Genomic DNA, 12,204 nt, shown 5'->3' with positions numbered 1-12,204 from the left:
TGCCCAAGAGTGGGATTGATGGGTCATATGGCAGTTCTATATTTAGTTTTCTGAGATATCTCCATACTGTTTTCCATTGTGGCTGTACAAATTTACATTCCTACCAACAATAAAGAAGGGACTCTTTTCTCCACACCCTTTTCAGGATTTGTTATTTGTTGACTAGATTTCAATATATGTACTTATTTAGAATTAGACCAAGTTCCTTTTTTTATTACTCAATGACTTTTATATATTTATAGTTGTACAATGATAGACCAAGTTCCTTTATTTGACCCCCAGACTAACTTGCTTGACTTAGGCAAAAAATAACATTTAATGAAAGAGTATTTTTGTGTATGTTGTTAGAGAGTATTCTAAATCCATACTTTTACATGTAGCTGTCCAGTTTTTCCAGCTCCACTTATTGAAGATACTCTCTTTTCTCCATTATATATTCTTGTCTCCTTTTTTTGTAAATTAGTTGACCATAGGTGTGAGGGTTTATTTCTGGGATTTATACCCTATTCCATTAATCTATATTTCTCTTTTTATGCCAGTATCATACTGTTTTTATGACTGCTGTTTTGTAGTATTGTCTGAAGTCAAGAATCTTGCTTCCATTTTTCTTTCTCAAAATTGCTTTGGCTATTTGGGGTCCTTTGTGTTTCCAAAAAAATTTAAATTTTTTTTGTACTAGTTTTCTGACAAATGCCATTTGTAATTTTATAGGGGTTGCAACAAATCTGTAGATTGCCTTGAGCAGCACAGTCATTTTGACAATATTCATTCTTCCAATCCAAGAGCATGGTGTATCTTTTCACCTGTTCATGTCATCTTTGATTTTTTTCATCAGTGTCATAGTTTTCAGAGTACAGGTATTTTGTCACTTTAGGTAGGTTTACTCCTACATATTTTATTCTTTTTAATGTTATGGAAAGTGTGATTTTTCCCTATTTTATCTTTCTGATCTTTCATTATTAGAATATAGAAATGAAATTTATTTCTGTGTATTAATATCGTATCCTGCAACTTTATCAAATTCATTGATGCGCTCAAATAGTTTTATGGTAGTTTCTTTAGGATTATCTAGATATAGTGTCATATCATCTGCAAAAAAGTGATAGATTTACTCCTTCTTTTCCAATTTGGATTCCTTTTATATCTTTTTCTTTTCTGACTGCTGTGACTAGGACTTCCAAAGCTATGCTGAATAAAAGTAGCAAGAGTGGACACCCTTGTCTTGTTGCTGATCTTAGTGGGAATTATTTCAGGTTTTCACTGTTGAGAATGATGTTAGCTGTGGTTTTGTCATATATGTCCTTTACTATGTTGAGGTACGTTACATCTTTGTCCACTTTTTGGAGTTATTTTTTTTTAATCATAAATGGTTTGTGGTTTGTCAAAAGCTTTTTCTGTATCTACTGAAATGACCATCCAGGTTTTACTCTCAATTTATTAATATGGTGTATCACACTGATTGATTTGCAGATATTAAAAAATCCTACATCACTGGGAAATATCCCACTTGATAATGGTGCCTGGTCCTTTTACTATATTGTTGCTAGTATTTTGTTGAGGATTTTTGCATCTATTTTCATCAGGGATATTGGCCTGTAATTTTCTTTTTTGTGTGTGGTATCTTTGTCTGATTTAGAGATCAGGGTGATAGTGGACTCAAAGAATGAGTTGTGGCGTGTCCTTCCTCTGCAATTTTTTGGAATAGTTTCAGAAGGGTAGGTGTTAACTCTTCTTTAAATGTTAAATTCAGACCTAAATATAAGATTTCAGACCTAAATATAAGACTGAATACTATAAAACTCTTAGTAGAAAACATGGGAAGAAAACATTCTGACATAAACTAGAGCAGTATCTTTTCAAGTCCACCTTCTAAAGTAATGAAAATAAAAATAAAAATTAAAAAATGGGACCTAATTTAACATAAAAATATTTGCACAGCAAAGGAAACCATAAACCAAATGAAAAGGCAACACACAGAATGGGAGAAAATATTTGCAAATGAAGCAACTGAAAGGGATTAATCTCCAAACTATGTAAACATCTGCAGCTCAATAAGCATATAAAAAAATCAAAAATGGGCAGAATATTTAAATATACATTTCTCCAAAGAAAATATACAGATAGCCAAAAAATAAAAACACATGCAAAGATGCTCAACATCACTAATTATTAGAGAAATGAAAACCAAAACTATGATGAGGTTAACACCTTACACCAGCCAGACTAGCCATCATCAAAAATCTACCAACAATAAATGCTGGAGAAGGTGCAGGAAAAAAGAAACCTTCTTACACTGTTGGTAGGAATGTAAATTGGTACATTGGAAAACAGTATGGAGGTTTTTCAAATATTTAGAATAGACCTATCATATGATCTAGAAATCCCATTCCTGGGCATCCATCTGGAGAAAACCATAATTTGAAAAGATACATGCACCCTAATGCTCACTGCAACATTACTTATAGTAGCCAAGACATGGAAGTAACCTAAATGTCCGTTGACAAAGGAACGGATAAAGAAGATACGGTATATATGTGTAGTGAACTATTACTCAGGCAAAAAAAGAATGAAATAGTATCATTTGCAGCAACATAGTTGGACCTAGAGTTCAGCATTCTAAATGAAGACAGTGACAGAAAAACATAATATGATATCATTTATATGTGTGATCTAAAAAAAGGATACAGGATAATTTTGATTAGCATTTCTCTAATAATCGGGGATGTTAAGCATTTTTTCAAGTGCTTGTTGGCCATCTGTGTATATTCTTTGGAGAAATGTCTATTCAGGTCTTTTGCCCATTTTTCAACTGGGTTGTTGGCTTTTTTGTTGTTGAGTTGTATAAGTTGTTTGTAAATTTTAGAGATTAAGTCCTTGTGATTTGCCATCATTTTAAAATATTTTCTCTCATTCTGTATCAAAACTACCAAGAGATAACACCTCACAACAGTCAGAATGGCCATCATTAATATGTCCACAAATAACAAATGCTGGAGGGGGTGTGGAGAAAAGGGAACCCTCCTGCACTGTTGGTGGGAATGGAAGCTGGTACAACCACTATGGAGAACAGTATGGAGGTACCTTAGAAATCTATACATAGAACTACCCAGATGACTCAGCAATTCTACTCTTGGGCATATATCCAGACAAAACTTTCCTTGAAAAAGACACATCCACCCACATGTTCATTTCAGCATTATTCACAATAGCCAAGACATGGAAACAACTCAAATGGCCATTGACAGATGATGGGATTAGGAAGATGTGGTATTATACACAATGGAATACTACTCAGCCATAAAAAAAGAACAAAATAATGTCATTTGCAGCAATGTGGTTGAAAAGAGATTCTCAAACTGAAGCAAGTCAGAAAGAGAAAGACAAATACCATATGATATCACTCATATCTCAAATCTAATAAACAGCACAAATGAACCTTTCCACAGAAAAGAAAATCATGGACTTTCTTGTGGTGGCCAAGGGGAATGGGGAGGGAGTTGGATGGATTAATAAAAATTAATAAATAAATAAATCATTCACCTACCAAAATAAAAAGGAAAGGATAGTGGATTCATTCAAAAAAATTGAAAAGAAAAAATCAATTAGAAACTGGGCAAGTTTTGAGGCAAAATGTAGCAGTATTTAGGGATATTCACCCAGAGGCCTTGCTATGAGATTAATGTGCTCTCACATCCAATTTTATATCTCTCTGTGTAAATCTCAACCCACAAATGAAAATGTAAGATTGATTCATCTTGGGATGCTAATGCTGAATTTTGGAGCACTTAGTTATGGTCAAGTATTTTTTGGATGAAAAGGAGAGCTTAGAAGCACTGACAAGGCCACAGGAGAAATCCCTGGGAGGTAGGGAGTCACACCAATTTGTCACTCCCTTCTTTCCCAACAAAAATAACTCCCTACTTTCCCAAGTGTTGTTGTTAAAATGAACAACAACACTTTCATACTTTAAGATGAAATTATACTTAAAATTATACTTTGGGATTATATATTAAGTTCATTCGATTGTTACAAGGAAACAACTTTCATTGCAATAAATTTTTATTTAACAATAAAAACTGGTATTGTTTTGAAATGAAATTTAAAACGTCTAATTTGATCTGAAATGAAGAGCTCAATTTGGATACAGAAGAAGCAATTTCAGACCAAACTTCCTGAGGAACATTTTCACAAAACAGTATGTATTAATTCGGAAAAGAGTAAACTGATATTTTTAAAGTTGGTGAAAGCATGGAGAAAAATAACAAGGTGAAAGATTGTGAAAATTAACTGAAGCTTTCAACTGAAATGAAGATAGAAATTTTTAGATTATTGGAATACTAGTATTCATCTGACCCCAATATAAAATATTGTTGTAATTAATCTTTTTATTTCTAAATACTTAAAGAGAAATATGCCCAATTACAAAGTTTGTGTTTAGAGATCAGTGCTATGTTTTACTTAATGATGTCCTTGAATAACAAAATAAATCCAATTTTCTTTGAGATATAATGAGTTCTGTATAATAAATTGAGTCACCTCAATTATGCATATAAATCACAATATTTGCCTTCATGTATCTCATGCATATTTGGCTAAAGGAAGCTGCAAAGCCAGTAATATATATAGAATATGTATGCATATGTATATAGTTATATAAATAGCAATTCCAATTTAAACAGTAGCTTCTAAGGACTAAAATAACTGCAAGTGTGGATTCTAGTTTGGTTTTTATGGGAAGACTTTGGAATTAAAATTTAAAAAGGTAATTGTTTAAAATTTCAAAAATATAAAGAGAATGTATATGGATATTTATAATTATACTATAACCATATTGAAGTAACTATACTGTGTCTAAATCATGTAGAAATACATTAGAATTTCCATAATGACTCAATTACAGACAAAATATATTAGAATAGCCTTGTATCAAGAGATTTTATTTGTTGTCATACTTTTTACAGAAACCTTAACCAATAGACATGAATGATCAATGCCAGATAATAGTTAAGAAAAATATTTTTTTGTTCATGCTTTATATATACTCTTAGCACAGAAAATAAGAAAATTCACTTTTAAAAATAATTTAAAAAATAAAATGGAAGTCACATTGACATAATTATTTCATGATTGTTAACAAATTATTTAAGAAATAAATTTAAAAATGAGGCCTTCAATCTTGAAACTGTATCTTCATAACAGAAGTGCTGGATTTAAAAAATATTGGAATTGGGGTTCCCTTGTGGCTCAGTGGGTTAAGGATCCAGAGTTGTCACTATGGCAGTTCGGTTCACTGCTGTGATGGGTTTGATCCATGGCCTGGGAAATTCTCTATGCCATGGGTTTGGCCAAAAATAAATATTGTAATTAATTAAGCTTCATCAGATACATTCAGAAGCAAAGTATTTTAGAAGGGTATGGGTATGTGGGACTAGGCATGTAGATTAAATATATTAAACATCAAGCTAACTTTTATTCACATTAAAAAAATTCCAAGCACTTTAAATAATACATAGTGAAATTATCCCTATTGCTAAATACACACATGTGCACACACAGAATATTAGAATTTAAGAACTTAATTTATCTGAGAATTTTCTTTTAAATTTAAAACTTACATTTCCAATGCACATGTAACTATCTATAAGCCTACAATATACTAGGATCTATGGGTGAAATAAAAAGAATGAACTGTATTACTATATGAGTAAACTCATTCTATCTTAAAGTCCTTAAGAGCAGAAAATTTTCTGTATGTTCAGTACTGTATGCCTCATGCTTTTCAAAGGAATCAACACAAAGGAGGTATTTAATACTTAAAGCAAAGAGCTTTATACCTGAGCAAATGAATGACTGAAGCAAATTAGCTATATATTATTAAAGTTGAAGACTATACATATATACAGAAGGGAGGGGTGCATGTGTGTGTTCAGATATATGCTATACATGTATAATATTACATTTGTCTAAATTATGTTAATTTACATTAAGGAATATAGATCAAACTTTCAGCCAGAATAAAATTTAAGTCCCCAGTCAATCACCTTAGTGATTACAAACTGGAAAAAATCAAAACACGTTTGAATGGAACTTATAATATTGTCTAAGTGGAGTAACTGGTTAAGATAGTCTTACCTGAAAAAATAAAACATGGGTAAGATAAACGAAAACAACAATTTTTAAGACAATGAATATCAGGCAATAAAAGAAAGAGGTCCCTAAAAGACAAGAAACAAATAATATAAGCCCAATAGTTGCCCCCAGCTTACTGCCTAGAGAGCATTTCTAGCCTTGTGAATGAGAACATAGGCGAAGTTGAGGACAGAGAGCTGAGAGTCTGGGGATACCAAGTTACTAAGATTCCTCATGCAGAGTACTGAGTACTGGAGAAAGTTCACAGAATTAGAAATTCAGAGATTTGCGGATGGTCCCTATCTAGAATTCAACAGATGTATGTGAGAAAAGTACTTGAGGCCAGAGAATGAACTACCCTCAAACAGTCAGAAGTACTAGTGCCCAGTGACCACATACAGCTCAGAAGAAGGCTTGTTCTTAACAGCCAGAAATGGAAAATACCATTATTCAGAAGTGTTTGAGAGGTGTATACTTGCCTCAGTAATACAGAATAATTGTCCCTAAACTGATTGCTACTTTTGTCCTACCTAATATGTGTGTGTGTGTGTGTGTGTGCGTGTGTGTGTGTGTGTGTAACTGAACTGCATCTCAGAGTGATATTTAAGAATATTTATAGGAAAATAAAATACCCATGATTTTGTAAAATTTACAAAATCTGACATGTAATCTAATCAAAAGAAATGAAAATATGATCCATAATGAGGAGGAAAATAATCTACAGAAAGCAATTCAAAACAGATGTTAGACTTAGCAGACAAAAACAATAAAACACTTTTATAAACTACATTCTACATGTTCAAAAGTTCAGTAAAGACAAATAACATACAGAAAATTCCTAAATTAAAAATATACAGAGGTAAAGTAAAATGCATAAAATGCATAAATGAATGGAATCAAAAGCATATTACATATTGCATTAAAAACATGAACAAATTTTATAAGCATAATAATTGATACTATTCAAAATGAAACACAGAGATAAAAGGGATTTTTTTTAATGAGCAGAGCATTAGAAAACTAAGAGAAACTTCAATTGTCCTAATATACACGTAATTGGAATCATTAAGAGAGAAGGAAAAAAGGGACACAGAAAATATTTGAAGACATAATGGTTGAAAATCTTCCAAACTGGATGATTATAAATCTACAGATACAAGAATCTGAAAAAAAATGCCAAGAAAAAAAAAAAAAAAACAGAAGAAAACTATTCTAAGGCACAATAAAATCAAAGTACTCAAAACTAGTATTGATAGAATCCCTTAAAAGCAGCGAGAGACCAAAGACTCATTATATGCAAAGAAATAAAGATAAAGGTGACAGCATATTTCTTACCAGAAAAAAATGTAAATGAGAAGATGGTGGAGTAATGTTTTAACATAAACAAGAAAAACATTGGTCAACCTAGAATTCTATACCCATTCAAATAGTCTTCCTCAAATACGAGAAAATACTTTTGTATATATGCAAATCCTGAAAACATTTATCACCAGCAGACCCACATGTCAAGAAATACTAAAGGAGGTCCCTTAGGTTACAGGTAAAATCATCCCAGATGGAAATGTGGCTACTCAGAAAAAACAAAAGAGTACTGGAAATAGTAATTATGTTAGTAAGTTTATAAAATTTTTCTTATTATATTAATCTCTGTAATACATAACTATTTAAACAAAAGGATAGCAATGTATTGTGTTTTATGATATATGTAAAAATAAAATGTATTATCACAACAGTACAAAATTCAAAAGGGAAATTGAATATAAAACAATTCAAAGTTTCTTACATTAAGAATCTACTCTTATGTCAGACTGTCTTTATGATGATCATTTTTATGATGTAATAGAAATATCTTTTTATTAATAATCCTCTGCACAAGGGTAAGATGTAATTAATGGACAATATATGCTTTAAAATCTGTTTAGTGGAGCAAGTAAACCCCTGAATCTGGAGTATAATGGACATACTTCGTGAAAGAGGTAGGACTTTAGCCAAGTCCTGATGAATGTTTATAATTTGAGAACAAATAAATGCTTAGAATATCAAGAATGAATATAGCTACCATTTGTCAATATATATATATATTCCAGCTATTAATACCACTTTTAAGGTTTAATTTTTAATCATCAAGCAACAGTTTGATGTAAACATAATTATCCAATTCTTATAGATCATAAAACTTTTACTTGGAAAGTTTAGAGCTTGTCTAAGTCCACACAGACATTAAGTAGCTCAGCTAAGAGTCTACCCTGGATATGTCTAAATACAAACCCTGTCCTCTTCGGCTCTCACACTGATGCTCTTTGGATAACTAGCAGTTTGGGAGGTGGACATGTATTCAAAGTATTAAAAAAACTGGCTTTAACAAAGGAAAGGCTTGTGTGGTCAGTGAGCCCAGAAGCAAACAAAGCAAAGGCATTAACAACAACAGCAAAAGAATAGATAGATGTAGCAAGGAGGTGGGAGGAGAATTAGGATCATGCATCTTCCTAATTCTGTGGGAGGTGAAAGCATCAATAAAGAAGGTATGGTTCAAGGTCAAGGTTTCCAGAGATGTCAAGGAGAAAAGAAATTATAAATATACTCTTCCATTTATGATCAGGAACTCGGTCATGTCCATAATGACAAAGACTAATTCTTAGTTCTTAGGTAAGATTTCTGAAGTTAGTGAAGGGGAAAAGAGAACAGAAAAGAAGAGAGAGAAAGGTATGGAAATGTTTTGGGTACTGTAAACCTTAATTTAAATGTTTGGAAAGTAATAAAAGTTAATGGCCCCAAGGGAAAAAATATTCATATAGGTTCAATTTTGTTGTTTATTTCAAGAAGAGACAACTTTTACATGTTTACAGATGTAGGGAAAAGGTGACTAATGAAATCAAGATTGACTATGCTGGGACAAAGTGGAGTGGTTGAAAAATGAGAAAAAAAACAAGTGAAAGGAATTGGGTTTGTAATCAGTGGGAAAAATTTTAGTTTTCAGAATCATAATTATGTTTTTGCCTCTGTGCCTTAAAGGAAAAGCAACAAATTCTTTCTCTCTGTATTCCAAAAGTGTGTAACAAGTGGCTAGGCAGACACTGGTGCATCGATGATGAACAAAAACAACAACAACAAAAAAAGCGTGGTCCTTGGTCACAGAGCTCACAGTATAGCAGCTGTAATTGTTTAAGGAAGTTTATTAGCACTACACTTAGAAACACGAAGAAAAATATCTTCTTTATTTCACTATAACTAAAATTATCCTCCTCATGATTCCTGACCTTCTGACATGGGGTTGGGTGTTTCACTGTTGAGGGCAACTAGACAGATTCTGATCTGGTAATCTCAGGCCAGTTCAGTAACTTAGATGATTTCTCTTGCAAGGTGGTATGTGCCTAGATGACTCTGTTGAATGTACATTCTTTCAAAAGTATCCTCACACCTACTTCTCCTCTTTAAGATGTTATCTGGGTACATGGGGAAACTGTGGGTATGCATGGGGTTTAACCACATGAAATGTAATAAGGGGAGCTACTGAGAACTGTTCAGCATCCTTGTGATCCTTGCTAATCTCTGCTGGGGTGTGAGAGAACTCATTCCAGACTTGTCAATGACTTCGGTAGTCAAATTTGATGCTAATGTAACACATGGTCTATGTTCTTAATTTAGGCTATACTCCTGTTGACTCATCCATCTCCTTCTGCTGACTGATTCCACTGATTTTCCTATGTGGTCTGATTTCTCTCCAGCAACTGCTCTAGGAAACCCATCCTTCATCCCTCATCTCTAGGGACATTTAATTCTCTGCAATATCTGCCTCTGACATTCTCAATGGCCAGTGGGTTAGACTGTGAGCTATATAGTATATGCTTCATTTTTACACACACACACACACACACCCCTATGTGCACCAGGATCACAATGGAAATTATAGGTCATTTTCCAATAGTAAAGAGCCAAGGGAAGGTAAGGAGAGCTAAATAGATCCTTACATTTGCCCTATACAAAGCTAAAACTGCCTTAGTAAAACTGCATACGAAGGGGACTCTTGTTAAAAGTCCCAAATACAAGGTGAAATAAAAGATCTCTTATCCTTGACAGATTAAGAATCTTCCTAACAAGATTCTTCTCTGGAACTCAGGCCAGAAGTAGTCATAAAATGTAGTTCAACACAGATTTATTCCCACAGGTCATTTTAATGGAAATTGGAGGATTTTCTTTCTTGTTCTCATAGTTCTAAGACATGGCTTTAAAATGTAGCTACAACAAAGTCCATTGACCTGCCTTAAGATATACTGAAAGAGAATAATAAAGACATTTTTAAAATTTTTATCCCTCAACTCTATCAGCTTTTTATCAAATTGAGTCTAATTAAAGCAATCAAGAATATCAGATTTGCGACCAAAAACTGATCAAACAGCCAATTTGTTCTTGGTAATCCCCACCTCATTTCTTCCCTGGGGCAGTAAATTTCACTGCTCTGACTTGGAGATAGAGAACTACAAGGAAATTAAAAAAGAATATTGAAAAATAACATTTTTCTTCAAATATCATATGCAGTCCTTTAATTTATAAAAACTTTATATGCCATCACCTAATCTGTAAAATTAAATTAATAATAGTGTCTACCTTATGATACATCCAAATTAGTTATCATAGTCCCTGCAGTTAATAAGAATAGTAAACAAAGCAGAAAATGAGGCTATTTACTTAAAGCTGGTGAACGTGGAGAGCTAACTGATAAAAGTGGAAATTATGGAATTATTCTTAAGGAAAATGAAAGTATGAAATAGCTCTGGAAAAAAAGGAGTTTTTATGTAACTTCGAGGAATCAGATGGAATCTGACATTATGATTCTACGGCATGAACCAAGTTTTTATATTCTTTGCATCTCCTCCATATATTTTATGTACAAAACAAAAACCAAAGAGATAATTTGGTGGTAGTGGCCTAGGTTTTGGAAACAGACCACAATCACTAAAGAAATTCAAGGATGGGGACTGTTGGTTATTATTGGAAAGAGGCAAATACTTAACTGATTCTGGAGTAGATGAGAGCACAAGTAAAGACAGAAAGAAGGATTCTATGTTATATTTTAATCCAATCCATATTGGGACTTGGGGAAATTGAGAACAACCATTCTTTGTCACTACTTTAATTACATTTTATGAATTGTGGTGAGAATTAGGGGTAAAAATGATGCGAGTCTCAAAATTCCCTGTATGCTACTGTTATATTCTGCACCATGAGAACTGAATCAGAACTGAAGAATTATTCAGTTAGTCTATGCTCTTAGCACTTTCCTGAGTTTAACATGGATCAGAAATTTCCTGTCTCCTGTGAACTCTTTTAGTGATTGTTGTCATTGATCACATATCAAGAATGTGTTGTATATATAAGCATATTTATAGAATAAACCATCTTCAGAAATCAGCCCTCTCTCATGCTCTCTCTAGTCTAAAGACAATCATAAGACAATTTTTTTTTTCTCCTCTGTTGATTTGTACATCACATAAATGTTAGGGAGCCAGCTATTCACTCTTTATGTCCTAACTAGATACTCAGTTTGTCCAATGTGCCGCATATCCTTTCTCTAAACTCTTAGAACCATGACCAATAAAGTTGAGCTAAACGAAAAAGTCCTTTAGAAAGAGTTTTCTTTTTCAAGAACCATCTGCTGCTAAAGAAAAGAGGAGATACCAGGCAGCATTTTATACTTACAAAAGACAAAATTATTTAACAATTTTAATAGGCATTTAGCTTACCTAACACTATAAAACCAGAAGTGTTCATTACAAATTTTATTTAAGTTTTTGAGCTGATTTGAAGAAACAGTGAGATCAAACATCATTTTCTCAGTATTTCAAGTTAAATTTTGAGATTCCTCATATATCACATTTAAATGAAGTTCTCCAGCTGTTCCCAAAATAAATTGTCTGTTCATAAAAAGAACAACCATTATTTGAGTTGTCAACTACTAGAAAATATTTTTCAGTAATTTCTTGTTACATAAATACATTATCTCTCAAATCTTTAACTTCAGAAAGACATCTGATTCTCATATAATGGAGACTGGTGATATGTGTTCTTTCTGTAATT

The sequence above is a fragment of the Sus scrofa genome, chromosome 13, assembly GCF_054392235.1.
Source record: "Sus scrofa isolate SSC_HxYL_T2T_F1_AM1 chromosome 13, Sscrofa_HxYL_maternal_Yorkshire_Landrace_v2.0, whole genome shotgun sequence".
Taxonomy (NCBI): Eukaryota; Metazoa; Chordata; class Mammalia; order Artiodactyla; family Suidae; genus Sus; species Sus scrofa.
This window is presented reverse-complemented; position numbering follows the sequence as displayed.